Consider the following 17,033-nt stretch of genomic DNA (forward strand, 5'->3'; position numbering starts at 1 on the left):
GACTCTTCTTTTCTTGGACTTCCATATCAATGCCCAAGACAGTACCTTTTTCCTTTTTTTTTTTTTTTTTTTTTTTTTTTTTTTTGAGACAGGGTCTTGCTTTGTTACCTAAGCTGGAGTGCAGTGGTGTGATCATGGCTCACTGCAGCCTCAACCTCCCAGGCTCAAGTGATTCTCCCACCTCAGCCTCCTGAGTAGCTGGGACTACAGGTGCACAACACCACACCAGGCTAAGTGAAAATATTATTTATATTCCATTAAGAGGTCTTTTCAATACCATGATCTCTTCTATTTAGTTGCAGACTTGTCATGGAAATGAAGGTGTCATTGGTCATGATCAATGATTATTCTCAGTTAAAAGTGTTCAGGTATCAGTTTATCTATATTGATCCTTCGGTTAGTAGCTGTTTTTAATATTTCAGCTAGTGTTAAAAATCACTGAAGAGATGATTTGGCAGGGTGTGGCATTCAACAATTCGGAAACAATAAATTTACCATGTGCCCTGCCACAAAAAGTGTCCTGTTGAATTCCCAGGGTCATGGCCACCCCACTGGCATCCTATGAGTCTTTCCTGTTTGCTAGAGAGATCAAAAGCTCAGGTGGTGGTAGTGGTGGTAGTGCGGAAATAAGCATAATTCTCTTATGCTACAGGAAGTATGTTCAGCATGTATATGAAGCTCTCTTACTGGCCAAACTAGGTGTCCTGGGGGTGGAGCTTATCCCATAAACCCAGGTGTCTGAGAATGAAAGACCTGGGGCTTGAGTGAAGCAATTTTGCCAACAGGGAGCTATCCAAGGTACTGGCCTCTTCCATCAGCACTTGCTGACCCTGTAGTGTGTAGCTGCTGTCCTGGCAGTGACACGCGCCATTTTGTCAGAAAATAGCCAGCCCTGACTGCCTGAATCAAGTTCCATCCTGCTTGACTTGGTCTGACTGTGCCTGGCCTGGTCTTTCCTTACCTCTATACCTCACCTAACCTGTGCCTGTTGTGGCTGTGACATTGTCTGCTGTGACAACTGCCCCAGCTATAACCTAGACCAAGCTAGTCCAACACGCAGCCTGTGGGTTGCATGCAGCCCAGGACCGCTTTGAATGTGGCCCAACACAAATTTGTAAAGTTTCTTAAAACATTATAAGATTTTTTGTGATTCTTTTTTTCTTATCAGCTATTGTTAGTGTATTAGTGTTTCTGTATTTTTTTGTGTGGCCCAAGACAATTCTTCCAATGTGGCCTGGGAAGGGAGGCCAAGAGATTGGACACCCCGACCTAGACTAATAGTTCTGAAACGTGGCTTAGCATTAGGGTTACTGGAAGAGATTGTTAAAATAGCATGAATCAGAATCTCTAGGAGTGGGGCCTAGGAATTTGGGGACCGCTATCCTAGATTAATTTCTTGGCTCTCTTACCATGTTTCCTGGAAGAGTTGAATCTAATTCCTGTTGTTTTTCTTTTCCACTGAATGGAATATAAATTGTAGTATTTAAATTTTTCAGAATGAATAAACAAATGATGGTATATCCACACAATGGAACAGTACTCAGCAATGGAAAGGAGCAAATTATTGACATGCTCTACACAATGGAGAAATCTCAAAGAATTATGCTTACTGAAAGAAGTCATACAGAAAAGTAGACCTATTGTATACTTGAATGTATATAACATTCTATGACATGCAGAGTAATCAACAGTGATAGATTACCCAGGGATGGGTTGGCAGATGGGAGAACAAGAAGACTTTGTATGGGCTGGGTACGTTCATTTCCTTCATACTTTTTTTTTTTCTTGAGATGGAGTCTTGCTCTGTCCCCCAGGCTGGAGCATGGTGCCATGATCTCGACTCACTGCAACCTCTGCCTCCCAAGTTCAAGAGATTCTTCTGCCTCAGCCTCCCAAGTAGCTGGGATTACAGACGTGCACCATTATACCTGGCTAATTTTTGTATTTGTAGTAGAGACCGGGTTTCACCATGTTGGCCAGGCTGATCTCGAACTCCCAACCTCAAGCGATCCGCCCTCCTTGGCCTCCCAAAGTGCTGGGATTACAGGCGTGAGCCACAGCGCCCAGCCCATTTCCTTTATTCTACTCATTATTTTATGGTGTACACACACATGAAATTATATCCTTTAAGCAATTTCTTATTTATTGTATGTCAGCTGTAACTCAATAAAGCTGTTAAAAATAAATAAATAGAAGTTTCAAGGAGATTCTTGGATAAAAGTGTATTAAAAATCTTTATGCTATTAAAAACATTATGGAAGTTCTTCAAAAAATTAAAAATAGAGTTACCACATGATCCAGCAATCCTATTACTGGAGCTATTTCCAAAGGAAATAAAATCAGTATGTCAAAGAGCTATCTGCATCTCATGTTCACTGCAGCATTAGTCACAGTGGCCAAGATCTCTTAGGAACCAACCCAAGTGTCCATCAACAGATGACTGGTGAGGGCTCACAGGGAAGAGAGAATGGGCTCCTCTCTGTATGGTGGCTACAGTATGCTGGAGGTGCCTGTGACATGACTAGGTCCCTTGTTCCTTCCCCAGTCCAAGGGCAGTAAGGGCAGTATCTGTACTGCTGCAGTGGCAATGGGAGAGGGGCTATGGGTTGTCTCTAGGGTTTCTTCCCCAGAAAATGTAAAACCTCCACCGACTGAAGTGTTTAGGCAGAGGCAGGGTGGTTGTGCCAGGAGCCCAGTTTGAGAGGCCCTGCCCAGTGAGGTATAACAGAAGCAGGGACATGGGGAAAACCGTCTGGTCACTTTTCCATAAGGCAGCCATGCCGTGCTGTGGGTCGACTAAGTCCTTAATCTTTTCACTCCCTCCTGAGCCTGAAGGGAACAGGGGAGGAGAAAGCTGCAAAGCAGCAAAGATAGTGACTTGCTTGCTACTATTGGGAGCTCCATCCCAGGAAAGTGCAGAGTAGCTGCTGGCCTGAGAGCCCAGATGAAGATGGGATGGCTGAGGTTCCACTTCGGGAAGCTCTGCCCAGTGAGGACTAGTAGGGACAGGTACCTACATGGAAAACAGTGTGGCCACTTTTCCTAAGGCAGCAAAACTGGTGGGCCTGCCCGATCCCTTGGGGAGCTCTGTCCCAGGGAAGTACCTTCTATCCTTCACCAGGCAGGGCCCTCAGCCTGGGCCCATGGAGCAGCTGCCCTTCCCCCAAGTGAGCATTTCCACTGGTGGTGGCTCTGAGTTTCTCTGGGGTGGAGCTTCCAGAGGCAACTGACAGCCCCTCTGCCACTACTACTGCAGTGGTTCTGCCCTTGCTGCCCTTGTACTGGGGAAAAGGACGAAGAGCCTGAGGGCTTTACTTATACCATCAGCTGCAGCTACCCTAAGGAGAAGAAGGCAATCTGTCTTCCCTGTGAGCCCTGTCCCTGCTGTTTGTCCCCAGGCAGAGCCTCCTGGCTTAGGCCCACAAAGCAGCCACTCGAGTCTGGGCCAATTGCACTGATTGGTCATGGCTCTGCATTTCTCTGGATTGCAGCTTCAAGAGACAAGTGAAAGACCCTTTGCCATTGTGCCAAGGTCCCTGACCTGAAGCTGGGTAGGAAATGTAAAGGCTGAGCTCACCCCAGGGCTTCAATGTGCAGCCCAGGAGTGCCAAGCCTAGATCTGCAGCCAGCGCTCAAGTCAGAGAGGAACTCACACTCTCAGAGCACAGAGAAGGAGCAGAGCTCCAAATGTGAGGAAATACAGAGGAGCCATGTGGCTGAGTAAGAGCCTGCCTATCAGCCATCACGCTTAAGCACCATCTCCTGGATCACAGCCCACTTGCAATACAAAAATACTTTGCTAATATACCCCCATGAAACCAAGGACAAAAATTCAAATAAAGACCCTGAACAAACTCTTGGGCCTCTGAAAACACCCAGAAACAAAGGCAACTGACAACACACAAATTACACCACAGCTAGAGGAAAACCAACCCACACAGATAAGAAAGAACCAGTGCAAGAATTCTGGCAACTCAAAAAACCAGAGCATCTTTTTACCTCCAAATGACCTCACTAGTTCCCCAGTAATGGTTCTTAACAAGGCTGAAATGGCTGAAATGACAGAAATAGAATTCAGAATGTGGATCAGAATGAAGATCATCAAGATTCAGGAGAAAATTGAAACCCAATCCAAGGAACCTAAGGAACAAGAGAAAATGATACAGGACATAAAAGACAAAACGGCCATTTTAAGAAAGAACAAAACTGATCTGATTGAGCTGAAAAACTTACTTCAATAATTTCATAATACAATCACAAGTATTAACAGAAGAATTGGTCAAACTGAGGAAAATATCTCAGAACGTGAGGATTACTTTTCTGAAAGAGTCAGACAAAAACAAAGCAAAACCAATAAAGAATGTAAAAAACCTCTGAGAAATATGGGATTATGTAAAGAGACCAAATCTATGACTCATTGTTGTCCCTGAAAGAGAGGGACAGAAAGCAACTTGGAAAACATTTTTGAGGATATAATCCATGAATATTTCAACGGTAATACCAAGGCCAACATTCAAATTCAGGAAATGCAGAGAACCCCTATGAGATACTATACAGGATGACCATCCCCAAGACACATAGTCATCACATTCTTCAAAGTCAAAATGAAAGAAAACATGTTCAAGGCAGCTGGAAATAAGGGGCAGATCACCTTCAAAGGGACCCTATCAGACTAGTAGTAGATATTTCAGTGGAAACTCTACATGCCAGAAGAGATTGGGGCCCATATTCAACATTCTTAAAGAAAAGAAATTCCAACCAAGAATTTCATATCTAGCTAAATTAAGCTTCATAAGTGAAGGAGAAATAAGATATGTTTCAAACAAGCAAATGCTAAGGAAATTTGTTACTATCAGTCCTGCCTTATAAGAGGTTTCCATATTTAGCACTAAATATGTGAAAGCAAAGATCATTACCAGCCATCACAAAAACACACTTAAAGTACATAGACCATTGACACTATGAAGCAGCCACACAAGCAAGTTTGCATAATAACCAGTTAACAACATCATGTCAGGATCAAACTCACACATATTAATATTATCTTTGAATGTAAATGGGCTAAATGCCTCAATTAAAAGCGACAGAGTGGCAAGTTGGATAAAGAAGCAAGAACCAACCATACATATGAGAAACCTATCTCATATGTAATGATGCCCATAGGCCCAAAGTAAAGGCATGGAGAAAAATCTACCAAGGAAATGGAAAACAGAAAAAAGCAGGGGTTGCTACTCTAATATCAGACAAAACACACTTTAAACCAACAACAATTAAAAAAGAAAAAGGAGGGCATTAAATAATGGTAAAGGGTTCAGTTCAATAAGACGACCTAACTATCTTAAATATATGTGCATCCAACACAGGATCACCCAGATTCATAAAGCAAGCTCTTAGAGACCCATGAAGAAACTTAGACTCCCACACAATCATAGTGGGAGATTTCAACACCCCATCTACAGTATTAGACAGATCATCAAGGCAGAAAACTGACAAAGAAATTTGGAACCTGAGCTTGATACTTCACCAAATGGGCCTAACAGATATTTATGGAACTCTCCACCCCAAAACAACAGAATATACATCCTTCTTATCTGCACATGGCACATACTCTAAAATTGACCACAGAATTGGACATAAAACAATCCTCAGAAAATTTAAAAAAAAAAACAAACAAACAATCTGTCATACCAAACACACTCTCAGAACATAGTGCAATAAAACTAGAAATCAATACTAAGAAAAGCGCTCAAAATCACACAGTTACATGGAAATTAAACAACCTGCTCCTGAATGACTTTTATCATGAAGTGAAGACAGAAATCAAGAAATCCTTTGAAACTAATAAAACAAAGATAAAACATACCAGAATCTCTGGGACACAGCTAAAGCAGTGTTAAGAGGAAAGTTTATAGCACTAGAGACACACATCAAAAAAATTATAAAGATCTCAACTTAACAACCTAACATCACACCTGGAGGAACTAAAGAAACAAGAGCAAACCAACCCCAGAGCTAGCAGAAGACAAGAAATAACCAAAATTAGAGCTGAACTGAAGGAAATTGAGATGTGAAAAATCATACAAAAGATCAATGAATCCAGGAGTTTGTTCTTCAAAAACCTTAATAAGATTGACAGACTGCTAGCTAGACTAATAAAGAAAAAAAAGAGAATATCCAAATAAACTATATCAAAAATGACAAAGGGGACATTACCACTGACCCCACAGAAATACAAATAACCCTCAGAGATTACTACAAACACACAATCTAGAACACCTAGAGGAAATAGATAAATTCTGGAAACATACAACCTCCCAAGATTGAACCAGGAAGAAATACAATCCCTGAAGAGACCAACAATGAGTTCTGAAGTTGAGTCTGTAATAAGAAGCCTTTCAACCAGAAAAATCTCAGGAATAGAGAGATTCATAGTCAAATTCTCCCAGATGTATAAAGCTGGTGCCACTCCTACTGAAACTATTTTTAAAAATTGAGGAGGAGAGACTCCTCCCTAACTCATTCTATGAGGCTAGCATCATTTTGATACCCAAACCTGGCAGAGACACAACAAAAAAAGAAAACTTCAGGCCAATATTCTTGATGAACATAGGTGCAAAAATTCTCAGCAAAATACTAGCAAACTGAATCCAGCAACACCTAAAAAAGCTAATCCACCAGGATCAAGTAGGGTTTATCCTTGGGATGCAAGTTTGGTTCAACATACACAGATCAATAAATGTGATCCATCACCTAAACAGAACTAAAAACAAAAACCACATGACCATCTCAACAGATATAGAAAAGGCTTTCAGTAAAATTCAAAACTTCCTGTTAAAAACTCCCAACAAATTAGGCATTGAAGAAATATGCTTCAAAATAATAAGAGCCATCTATGAAAAACCCACAGCCAACATCATACTGAGTAGGCAAAAGCTGGAAGCATTCCCTCTGAGAACCAGAACAAAACAAGGATACCCACTCTCACCACTCCTAATCAGCCTAGTCCTGGAAGTCCTAGTCAGAGCAATCAGACAAGAGAAAGAAAAGAAAGCATCCAAATAGGAAGAGAGGAAGTCGAACTATCTTTCTTCACAGATGATATGATGCTATACCTAGAAAACCCCATAGTCTCTGCCCAAAAGCTCCTAGATAAACAACTTCAGCAAAGTTTTGGGATACAAAATCAATGTACAAAACTAAGTAGTATTTCTACATACCAACAATGTTGAAGCTGAGAGCCAAATCAGAAAAAACCTCATTCACAATAACCATAAAAGGAATAAAATACCTAGGAATACAGCTAACCAGGGAGGTGCAAGGTCTCTACAATAAGAATTACAAAACACTGCTCAAATAAATCAGAGATGACACAAGCAAATGGAAAACATTCCATGCTCATGGAAAGGAAGAATCAATATTATTAAAAATGGCCATACTGCCCAAAGCAATGTACAGATTCAAGGCTATTCTTATCAAGCTACCAATGACATTCTTCACAGAACTAGAAAAAAAAACTATTTTAAAATTCTTATGAAACTAAACAAGAGCCCAAATATCCAAAGCAATCCTAAAGCAAAAAGAACAAAGCTGAAGGCATCACATTACCTGACTTCAAACTATATTACAAGGCTACAGTAACCAAAATAGCATGGTACTGGTACAAAAACAGACACACAGACCAATGGAACAGAAATAGCCCAGAAATAAAGCCACACATATACAACCATCTGATCTTCAACAAAGTTGACAAAAACAAGTATTGGGAAAGGACTCTCTATTCAATAAATGGTGCTGGGATAACTGGCTAGCCACGTGCAGAAGATTGAAATTGGACCCCTTCCTTATACCATATACAAAAATTAACTCAAGATGGGGGCAGACTAAGTTGATCTTCTGGAGTGACTGTCTCTTCCAGGGTGGGCTGCAGAGTGCAGGGATTGCTGTGCTCCAGCTCCTCCGGGCCTGTGTTGCCGCCCTCCCTACTGCTACGAGCTTCTTCAAAAGTTTCCTACTGGGCCGGGCGCGGTGGCTCAAGCCTGTAATCCCAGCACTTTGGGAGGCCGAGACGGGCGGATCACGAGGTCAGGAAATCGAGACCATCCTGGCTAACACGGTGAAACCCCGTCTCTACTAAAAATACAAAAAACTAGCCGGGGGAGGTGGCGGGCGCCTGTAGTCCCAGCTACTCCGGAGGCTGAGGCAGGAGAATGGTGTAAACCGGAGAGTCGGAGCTTGTAGTGAGCTGAGATCCGGCCACTGCACTCCAGCCTGAGAGACAGAGCCAGACTCCGTCTCAAAAAAAAAAAAAAAAAAAAAAAAAGTTTCCCACTGTCTGGGCCAGTGTAGGGGCTCCTGCAGCAGCAGTCAGACACCAAGGCTGTGGTGAATGGGAAGAGCCTCAGCACTGGTACCCTTTACATTGCTGAGAGCCACCTGTCTTGGTTAGATGACTCTGGATTAAGATTCTCACTGGAATACCCCACTATTTGTTTACTTGCATTATCCAGGCACCGAAGTGACTATCTAGGAGAGCATTTGTATGTTATGGTGAAAACCCAAATTTGAAGAAGGATCAAAAGAATCTGTTGCTGATGAAGAAGAGGAAAATAGTGATAATGATGTGGAACCTATTATTGAATTTAGATTTGCGCCTAGTGATAAATCAGCATTGGAGGCAATGTTCACTGCAATGTGTGAATGCTAGTACTTGCATCCAGATGCTGAGGATGAAGATTCAGATGCTTAGGATAGAGAAGAATATGATGTGGAAGTGCAAGAACAAGGACAAGGGGACATCCCTACATTTTACACCTATGAAGAAGGATTTATCTCATCTAACAGCAGAGGGCCAAGCCACATTGGAGATTAGAAGGAACGCTTTCTCAGTCTGTAAGCAGCCAGTATCATATGGCTGGGGTCAGGACAGAAGATTCAATAAGAGATAATGAAGCTGGGATGGAGGCAGATACCACATCAACAGTTGCTGGACAGTTTGAGGATACAGATGTTGATCACTGAAAATGATTTATGCAGGTTTAAGATTGGCCTCCTCTGTGGCTTTCAGATATAGGTACATCTTATAAATCAGGAACAAATAGGAAATTCCTTGAGGAAGTTAGTAAATCTTACAAAACATTGGAGATCATGGGGCCAATTTTTTCTTCTCTGTATACTCTCTCTATATAAAAACCCATTAACATGCTAATAATTCCCAGACTAATACTTTCTGGCCTGACTACTTCACGGAGTTTTAGACATGGATACCCAATTGTCTACAACATGCCCACTTAGATAACTAGTGGGCAGTTCAAACTTAATATGTCCTATACAGAACCTATAATTTCCCCTACCGACCCCATTTCAGTGGAAGGTGCCACAATCCCTCCTGTTACTCCAGCCCCAAACCTAGGGACCATCCTTGGTTTCTCTTTTTCCCTGATTTCCCATAGTCACTCCATCATCAAGTGCTATTCATTTTATATTCAAAATATATCTCATACTTGTACATCATCAGCTCCTGCTCAGATTTTTTAACTTTTTTTTTTTTTTTTTTGGTAGAGACAGTGCCTCACTGTATTTCTAGGGCTGGTCCTGAACTCCTGGCCTCAACTGATCCTCCCAATTCTGCCTCCCATGTGTTGGAATTATAAGCATGAGCTACTGCACTTGGCCAACTCCTGCTTAGGTTCTTGCAGTAACTTATAAATTTATTTCCTTGCTTTCACTCTTGCCCCTACAATTCATTTTCTATATGGTAGAGTGATCTTTTTAAAAGTGTAAATCTGATTATGGCCCTGCCTTCTCTGCTGAAAATTCTCCAATGACTTCCCGTCACAAGCTCCTCACCATGGCCTCCAAGGCCTTCCATTAGCTGTCCTGGCCTACCTCTCTGACTTTTGCACTTCCTGTTTTCTCACCCCTGTACCTTGAAGTATTTGGGCCCTTGTTATTTAGGTTTAATGTCAAATGCTACCCTCTCAGAAAAACTATTACATTTTTTTTTTTTTTTTGGGGGGGGGATAGGGTCTCACTCTATTGCCTAGACTGGAATGCAGTGGGGAGATCACAGCTCACTGCAGCCTTGAACTCCTGGGCTCAAGTGATCCTCCTGCTTCAGCCTTCCAAGTAGCTAGGACTACAGGCACACACCATTGCACCTGGCTAATTTTTAAGTTTTTTGTAGAGACTGAGTCTCACTATGTTGCCCTAGGCTGGTCTTGAACTCCTCACCTCGAATGATCCCACCTTGACTTCCCAAAGTGGTAGAATTACAGACCTGAACCATCGCACCTAGCTGACCTCTTTTTGTTTTCTTCAAGGTACTTACCACTAATTAAAGTGATTGTGTTCATGTATTTGTTTCCTAGTTCAGTGCTTAACATTCCTCACTGAATTGTAAGCTACAGAGAATAAGTTCCTTGTCTATTATTTAACTGTTTACGCCTATTGCCTAGATTAGTGCCTGACTCATGGTGGGCTCTCACTGAAACTGTTCAATGAATGAATGAATGAATGATCTGCCCATTGTATGCATGTTCTCTGCACCAAGGCCTGGCTTTTTATACAAATAGGAACATACATGATGCCATCTGTACCTTCAGGGGAGGAGCAGTTTTGTAGAGTGGCAGAGGCAGGAGCTCTGGAGCTCGACAGACCTGGGTCCTGAGACGTGGCTCTGTGAGATGGGTGACCTTGGACCTCCGAGCCTTTCTGAATTCAGTTTTCTAATCTATAAAATGGTAATAATTCTACCTACTTCGAGAGTTTTTACAGTAACTTTTTTCCTGTTTTTACCTGCTCTTGAATAGAGTGACTTTTATACAATTCAAGTCCAATTTATATTAGCAGAAGTTGTATCTGCAGCTTACAAACAGTATATCATCACAGCAAAGAATACATGCCTGTGTTCCTCTCTTTAGATGTGTATGTGTGTGTGTAAGGATGTGTGTGTATGTGGGAGTGGGTGAGACTCAGTGTGTGTGGGAGTGGACAGATATGTGTGTGGGGGGAGTGTGAGTCTTTCTCTATTATATACTATATAATATATATACTATATTACATATAGTATATATAATATATAATGTCATATATTACACATTACATATATTATAGTACATTAAATATTATATACACATTATACATATATACACACATTACACACATTAAATATTTAATACACATTAAATATTATATATACACATTATATATATATATGTAGAGAGAGAGAGACAGTTTCTCAGAAGAATGATTAATTCTCCAATTCATCAAGGGATAATTTTCTAGCATGAAGCAGAGTCCTTAACAGCCTTATTTAATTGATGGTAATTGGTATTAAGAGGGTACATTTATAGAACCAGCATTTAAAAAATAACCTCTGCTTAGAGTTCTAACACTGGGTGATAAGAACCACCAAGCTTGCCATTCAGGAAGTCCTTGAAGTTTGTGAATGACAAATAGGTCAAGGAGAAAATTGTTGAGGGACCCCTTCAATGTCTTCTTAAGTCCCTCAAATGTCAATCAATAAATGGTATCCTCCAAATGAAAACCTTTTCCACTTGGAAGCCTGTTGTCCATTACAATAGCTTTCTCTCTCTTTTCTCCCAGAGGAGCAAATGAAATGTATTTTTCCAACAGCAACTTTCAGGAAAGCCAGTTAGTGAATTTTAAGATTAGTTTATTCTGCTCCAGATTTTGAAGTTATTTTTTGATATTTAATCTGTAGGCTGAATCACAGAATCCAACTTTAAAGTTAGAAGGGATCTTGAGATCATTTAGTTCAAACTCCCTTGTGCAGCTTTTCTGTAGACATGAACATTGTGCTGTTAATTTTTAATACCATTTTGAGTCTTTGAATGAGAGAATTAAGCTTTTCATAATTATATGCCATGACCACCAGCAGTCTAGGCTGTGAGCTCTTGGAGGAGCTCATGAGGAGAAACTTCTGAGAAGCATGAGTTCTTCATGTCCAATATCTGACATGGAACCCAGAATAAAGGCTTGAAAAATGAATCATTCCTAATATAGTAGTTAGAGAAATTAGACAAGCTTGCAAATATGTAATTGTTCACAACAAAATAAAAGGATAAAGACATGGAAAATCTAAAATAACTGTCAGGGTATGGTGGCTCATGCTTGTAATCCCAGCACTTTGAGAGGCTCAGGTGGGAGGATTGTTTGAGGCCATGAGTTTGAGATTAGCCTGAGCAACATAATGAGAGTTGTCTCTACAAAAAATTTAAAAAATTAGCCAGGCGTGGTGGCATGTGCTGGAGGCTGAGGCAGAAGGATGACTTGAGCCCAGAAGTTTGAGGCTACAGTAAGCTATGGTCTGATTGTGCAGCTGCACTCCAGCGTGGATGACAGAGCGAGACCCTATCTCTAAAAATAAAATAAGATAAAATAACTCAAAATGATTTTTATTAGATTTAAATAATTAGCAAGAGCCCTCCCCCCACATAAGTATATGCTTTTTCATAGCACTTCACATTCCCCATACTAACTTACTAATTTAATGCTTCTGTTGGTGACTCATGCTGATTTGTTCTTAGGAACACAGAGTGCTGAATTTCCTTAGATAATCCACAGAATGGAAAATCAATTTTATGACAAACAAGTGTTGACTAAAATCAGAATGTAAGTAACTATTGCCATACAACTCATTTTATCTTCTAAAGAGTTCAGTTTGGAAAATATCTTTATATCTTTATATTCTATGCCTCTATAACCCTACGATATATCTCCATATAATGTGTAATATGTTTACATGCCACTCTATTAGGCAGTTCTTGCACTGTTGTAAAGAAATACCTGTGACTGACTGGGCGCAGTGGCTCACACCTGTAATCCCAGCACTTTGGGGGACTGAGGCAGGTGGATCACCTGAGGTCAGGAGTTTGAGACCAGCCTGGCCAACATGGTGAAACCCCGTCGCTACTAAAAATGCAAAAATTAGCCAGGTGTGGTGGCACACACCTGTAATCCCAGCTACTTGGGAGGCTGATGTAGGGGAATTGCTTGAATCCGGAAGGCAGAGGCTGCAGTGAGCTGAGATTGTGCTACTGCACTCCAGCCTGGGGGACAGAGTGAGACTTCCTCAAAACAAAACAAAACAAAACAAAACAAAACAAAAACAAAAACGAACAAAAATACCTGTGACTGGGTGATTTATGAAGAGACGAGATTTAATTGGCTCATGGTTCTGCAGGCTGTACAGGAAGTATGGTGCTGGCATCTGCTCGGCTTCTGGGGAGGCCTCAGGAAGCTTACAGTTGTGGCAGAAGGTGAAAGGGGAGCAGGGATGTCACATGACCAGAGCAGGCATGAGAGAAACAGAAAGAGTGTGTGTGTTAGGTGGGTGCCACACACTTTTAGATGACCAGATCTTGTATAAACTCAGGGCAAGAACTCACTTATCACCAAGGCCCAAGCCATTCATGAGGGATCCGCCCCCATGATGCAGACACTTCCCACCGGGCTCCATCTCCAACACTGGAGATTACAATTAATGAGATTTGGGTCAAGAAAAATATCCAAACTATATCACCCACCATACTAGTGGTATTGAAACTAATGGTATAGTGGTTTAATTGCTTGCATGAAGGCACATCAGCAGCTTATTGGCTGAGCTGGGACTCAAAACTAAGTCTGACTCCACTATACTTCACTGGTTCTGCCATGGCAAAGAACAGAAAGGGATTTGAAGATGACTTAATCATGTGACTTCATGGTACTGGTGAGGACACGGGGACCAGAAGAAACTGCAACTTGTCTGAAATCACACAACTGCTTAGTGGCAGAGTTGGAGTCACAGTTGGCTGTCCCTTGACCATGAAGCCTCATTTTTAGAAATTTTGCTATTTTTTTCCCTCTTCTCTGTTCCTAAAATTTACTTTTAAGACTGCTGTTGAACAAAGGAAATTCATGTCTTATAAGTACTATTTACATAATCAGTATCCTAGAGGTGAGGAAATAGCTTAGGGACTATATGATCACAAGTCTCTTCAATGTGTTTAGGTTAGACTGTGATGAGGCGTGCAGACCGGCTGAAATAGCACTTCACTCTAAAGGATATTTTGATTAGATAGAGCAGCTTGTTTCTGGCCTGAATTAATAGGTGATAGAAATATATTAGCAGAAGGTAATAGTAGGTGATTAAAATATTTAAATAGTAAATTCAGTTCTTTGAATTCTCCCTGGGATGAAGCCTCTGCATCCTATTTTATAATACTATACTATATATAATACTATAAAGAAGAGTCTTGCTTTTAAAGCAGATCCACAAAAATGAGTATAGCCTGTTTAAAATACAGATGCCCTATCTATAAGTGAGTTTGTTTTCTGACATCTAATGCTATTGGCAAAAATTATAAACTTTTAAATTTTTTTTAGGAAGATAGGGTCTCACTCAAGCTAGAGTACAGTGGCATGATCATAGATCATTGTAGCCACGAACTTCTGGGCTCCAGTGATCTTCCCACCTCAGTCTCAAGAGTAGCTGGGACTACAAGCATGTGCCACCATGTCCAGATAATTTTTTAAAAAATTTTGTTGAGACAGAGCTCTCTGTGTTGCCCAGGCTGGTCTTGAACTCTGGGCCTCAAGTAATCCTCCTGCCTCAGCCTGCCAAAGTACTGGGATTACAAGCATATGTCAGTAAACTTATAATTATAAATTTCATACCTCAGTGGCCAGTGAAAGCAGTTTTCAGTTAGTCACATTTTGGCTAATATTTACCGCCTGTTGTAAGTATGGCTTAACATGTTTAAGCGTTAACAATTACTAATAATAGTTTGTTGGTAGTCTACATTTCTGTTGAAGGCATAGTTCTCTTCGGAAGTTACCTTCTATGTGAGGAAACTCCGATTATGACAAAACTCCTAGCTTCTCTCCACCTTCTCACTTGCTTCTTTCCAGTGAGGAAGAAAGATTCAATCCGTTTGGTGTGTTGGGTGCCTGTAACCCGGCTTCTTCCTCAGGCGAGAGAGCCGCCCACGGATAGCAAACATTTTCCTCAGCTTTTCCATGTGGTCAGGACGGGTCTGAGGTTTGTGACTGGATAGGTGCCTCATTCTAGCGTTTGCTGTCAGGAAGTGGATGTACCTGCAGGAATAATCTGTCCTTCATCCGAGGCTTCATCAGTACCACATGGAATAATTTGGCTCTCCATCAGCTGCCGTTTTTTGTCTTGTTTCTCAGTTGGTTCAGACCTCAGTGGGGAGGGGAGGCCTCAGTTATCAGAACACCTCACAGACCCAATCTGCTCTGAGCCACTGGGCTGAGTCTTGAGGCGTTAATAAGAAGCACAGTGTGTGAGATAAGCATCATATGGAGATTGAGGTTTGTGGCTTAGAGGGGGCTTTTAGCTCTGGTGATTCTGTACTTGTGCAAATCACGTTAGAGTTTTACCAAGGTGGGTCACTTTGTCCACAGGCGTGGGGCTGTTTTCATAAGAGTGGTTGTGTTTCTCTAGGGGCAGAAGTGCAGGCGCCAGGGTCTCAGCTGAGGCTCAGACCTTCCACAAATCTGCAGGGATTTGAGAGCAGACTGCTGCAGGTGTGGGTTTTATTCTGCGCAGGCAAGGCTGAAGCAAGTGCTTGATTATAGGGAAGAGTCTTCCCTTACGGTCTTTAGCTGTCAGGGAGTGGAGTAATATTTACTGTTTTTAAACTGCAATGCAGTTGATTTTTGCACAAGCTGAAGAGCACTGAGTGAGATTTTTGCCTTTAACCAACAGCATCAGATCTAGGTAAGCACTGTGGGTTTCCTGCCCCAATTTCTGTTTTTTTGTTCTGTCTTCTTTTTTTCTGCCTTCCCAGCCAAGAAAGGGACAGACTGATCTTGAGTTCTTATGGCTTGTTTATCAAAAAAAAAAAAAAAAAAAAAAGCCAGGCACACATACAAAAATCTATTGTCTGATTCCATTTACATGATGTTCAAATCCCAGGCAAAACCAATTTATGGTGATAGATATCAGAATATTTGGTATCTTTAAGGAGTTATCAACTGAATGGGGGTTCCAGGGAGCATTTAGGGGTGTTGGAAATGTTCTCTGTCTTGATTTAGGTGTTGTTTGTTCATGTATATATGTACATACAAATTAATTGAAGTGTGTACTTAAAAGTTATATACCTTATTGTAACCTTAAAGTATTTATCCAGACATAGATGAACACGGATGACTTCTCTAAGCCAGCAATTTAGCAGCTTTCTTCCAGTCTGCAGTGCTTGCTCTAATGGCCCCTGAGTCCCATAGGCTACTCAGGCCACTAGGGGAGAGGCTGTGTCAGATTCTATAAGACACACTCTACTGGTTTCGAGTTTGCCTTTAAAGTTTGTATTTATTGATCTTTGATGCCTTCCTGGTCCCCCCTGATGTTCTCGATACTCACCAGGTGTAAGTGGTGTAAGAGACTCCTCCCAGGTCTAGGGTGATGGCTGCTATGAGAAAAACTTGGTACTGTCTGCTCCCACTGCCCCACCCCCGGCAAACTCAGAAGGTGCCAAGGGACTAAAGAATGACTCAGACAAGCCCAGCTTGGCGAGTAGATGAGTTTATTAGGACATGCATACAGGGCACTCCTTGGCAGCAGCAGGATGGCTCAAGAGTTCCACACCACCTCCCGTCTCTAAACTGCTTTTCTTTTTGAGATGGGTTTCTCTCTTGTTGCCCAGGCTGGAGTGCAATGGTGTGATCTCAGCTCACTGCAACCTCTGCCTCCTGGGTTCAAGCGATTCTCCTGCCTTAGCCTCCCAAGTAGCTTGGATTAGATATGTGCCACCACACCTGGCTAATTTTGTATTTTTAGTAGAGATGGGATTTCTCCATGTTGGCCAGGCTGGTCTTGAACTCCTGATCTCAAGTGATCCACCTGCCTCAGCCTCCCAAAGTGCTGGGATTACGGGTGTGAGCCACCACACCTGGCCTCTAAACTACTTTTAAGTTAATTTTCTGGCTCTTTAGTTACTGTATTTGAGCGCTCAGCCTGTTTCCCTTGGTAGGTTCTCAGATACTCTCTGGGATGTTTGAGTTCTCAG

The 17,033-nt window shown here is 41.6% G+C and overlaps 1 pseudogene; it reads left to right on the forward strand.

The window, feature by feature from the left end:
- Nucleotides 1-539: 539 nt before the first annotated feature.
- Nucleotides 540-9,018, forward strand: LOC104662885 (annotated as a pseudogene).
- The last annotated feature ends 8,015 nt before the right edge of the window (nt 9,019-17,033 follow it).

The sequence above is a fragment of the Rhinopithecus roxellana genome, chromosome 2, assembly GCF_007565055.1.
Source record: "Rhinopithecus roxellana isolate Shanxi Qingling chromosome 2, ASM756505v1, whole genome shotgun sequence".
In the NCBI taxonomy this organism is placed as follows: Eukaryota; Metazoa; Chordata; class Mammalia; order Primates; family Cercopithecidae; genus Rhinopithecus; species Rhinopithecus roxellana.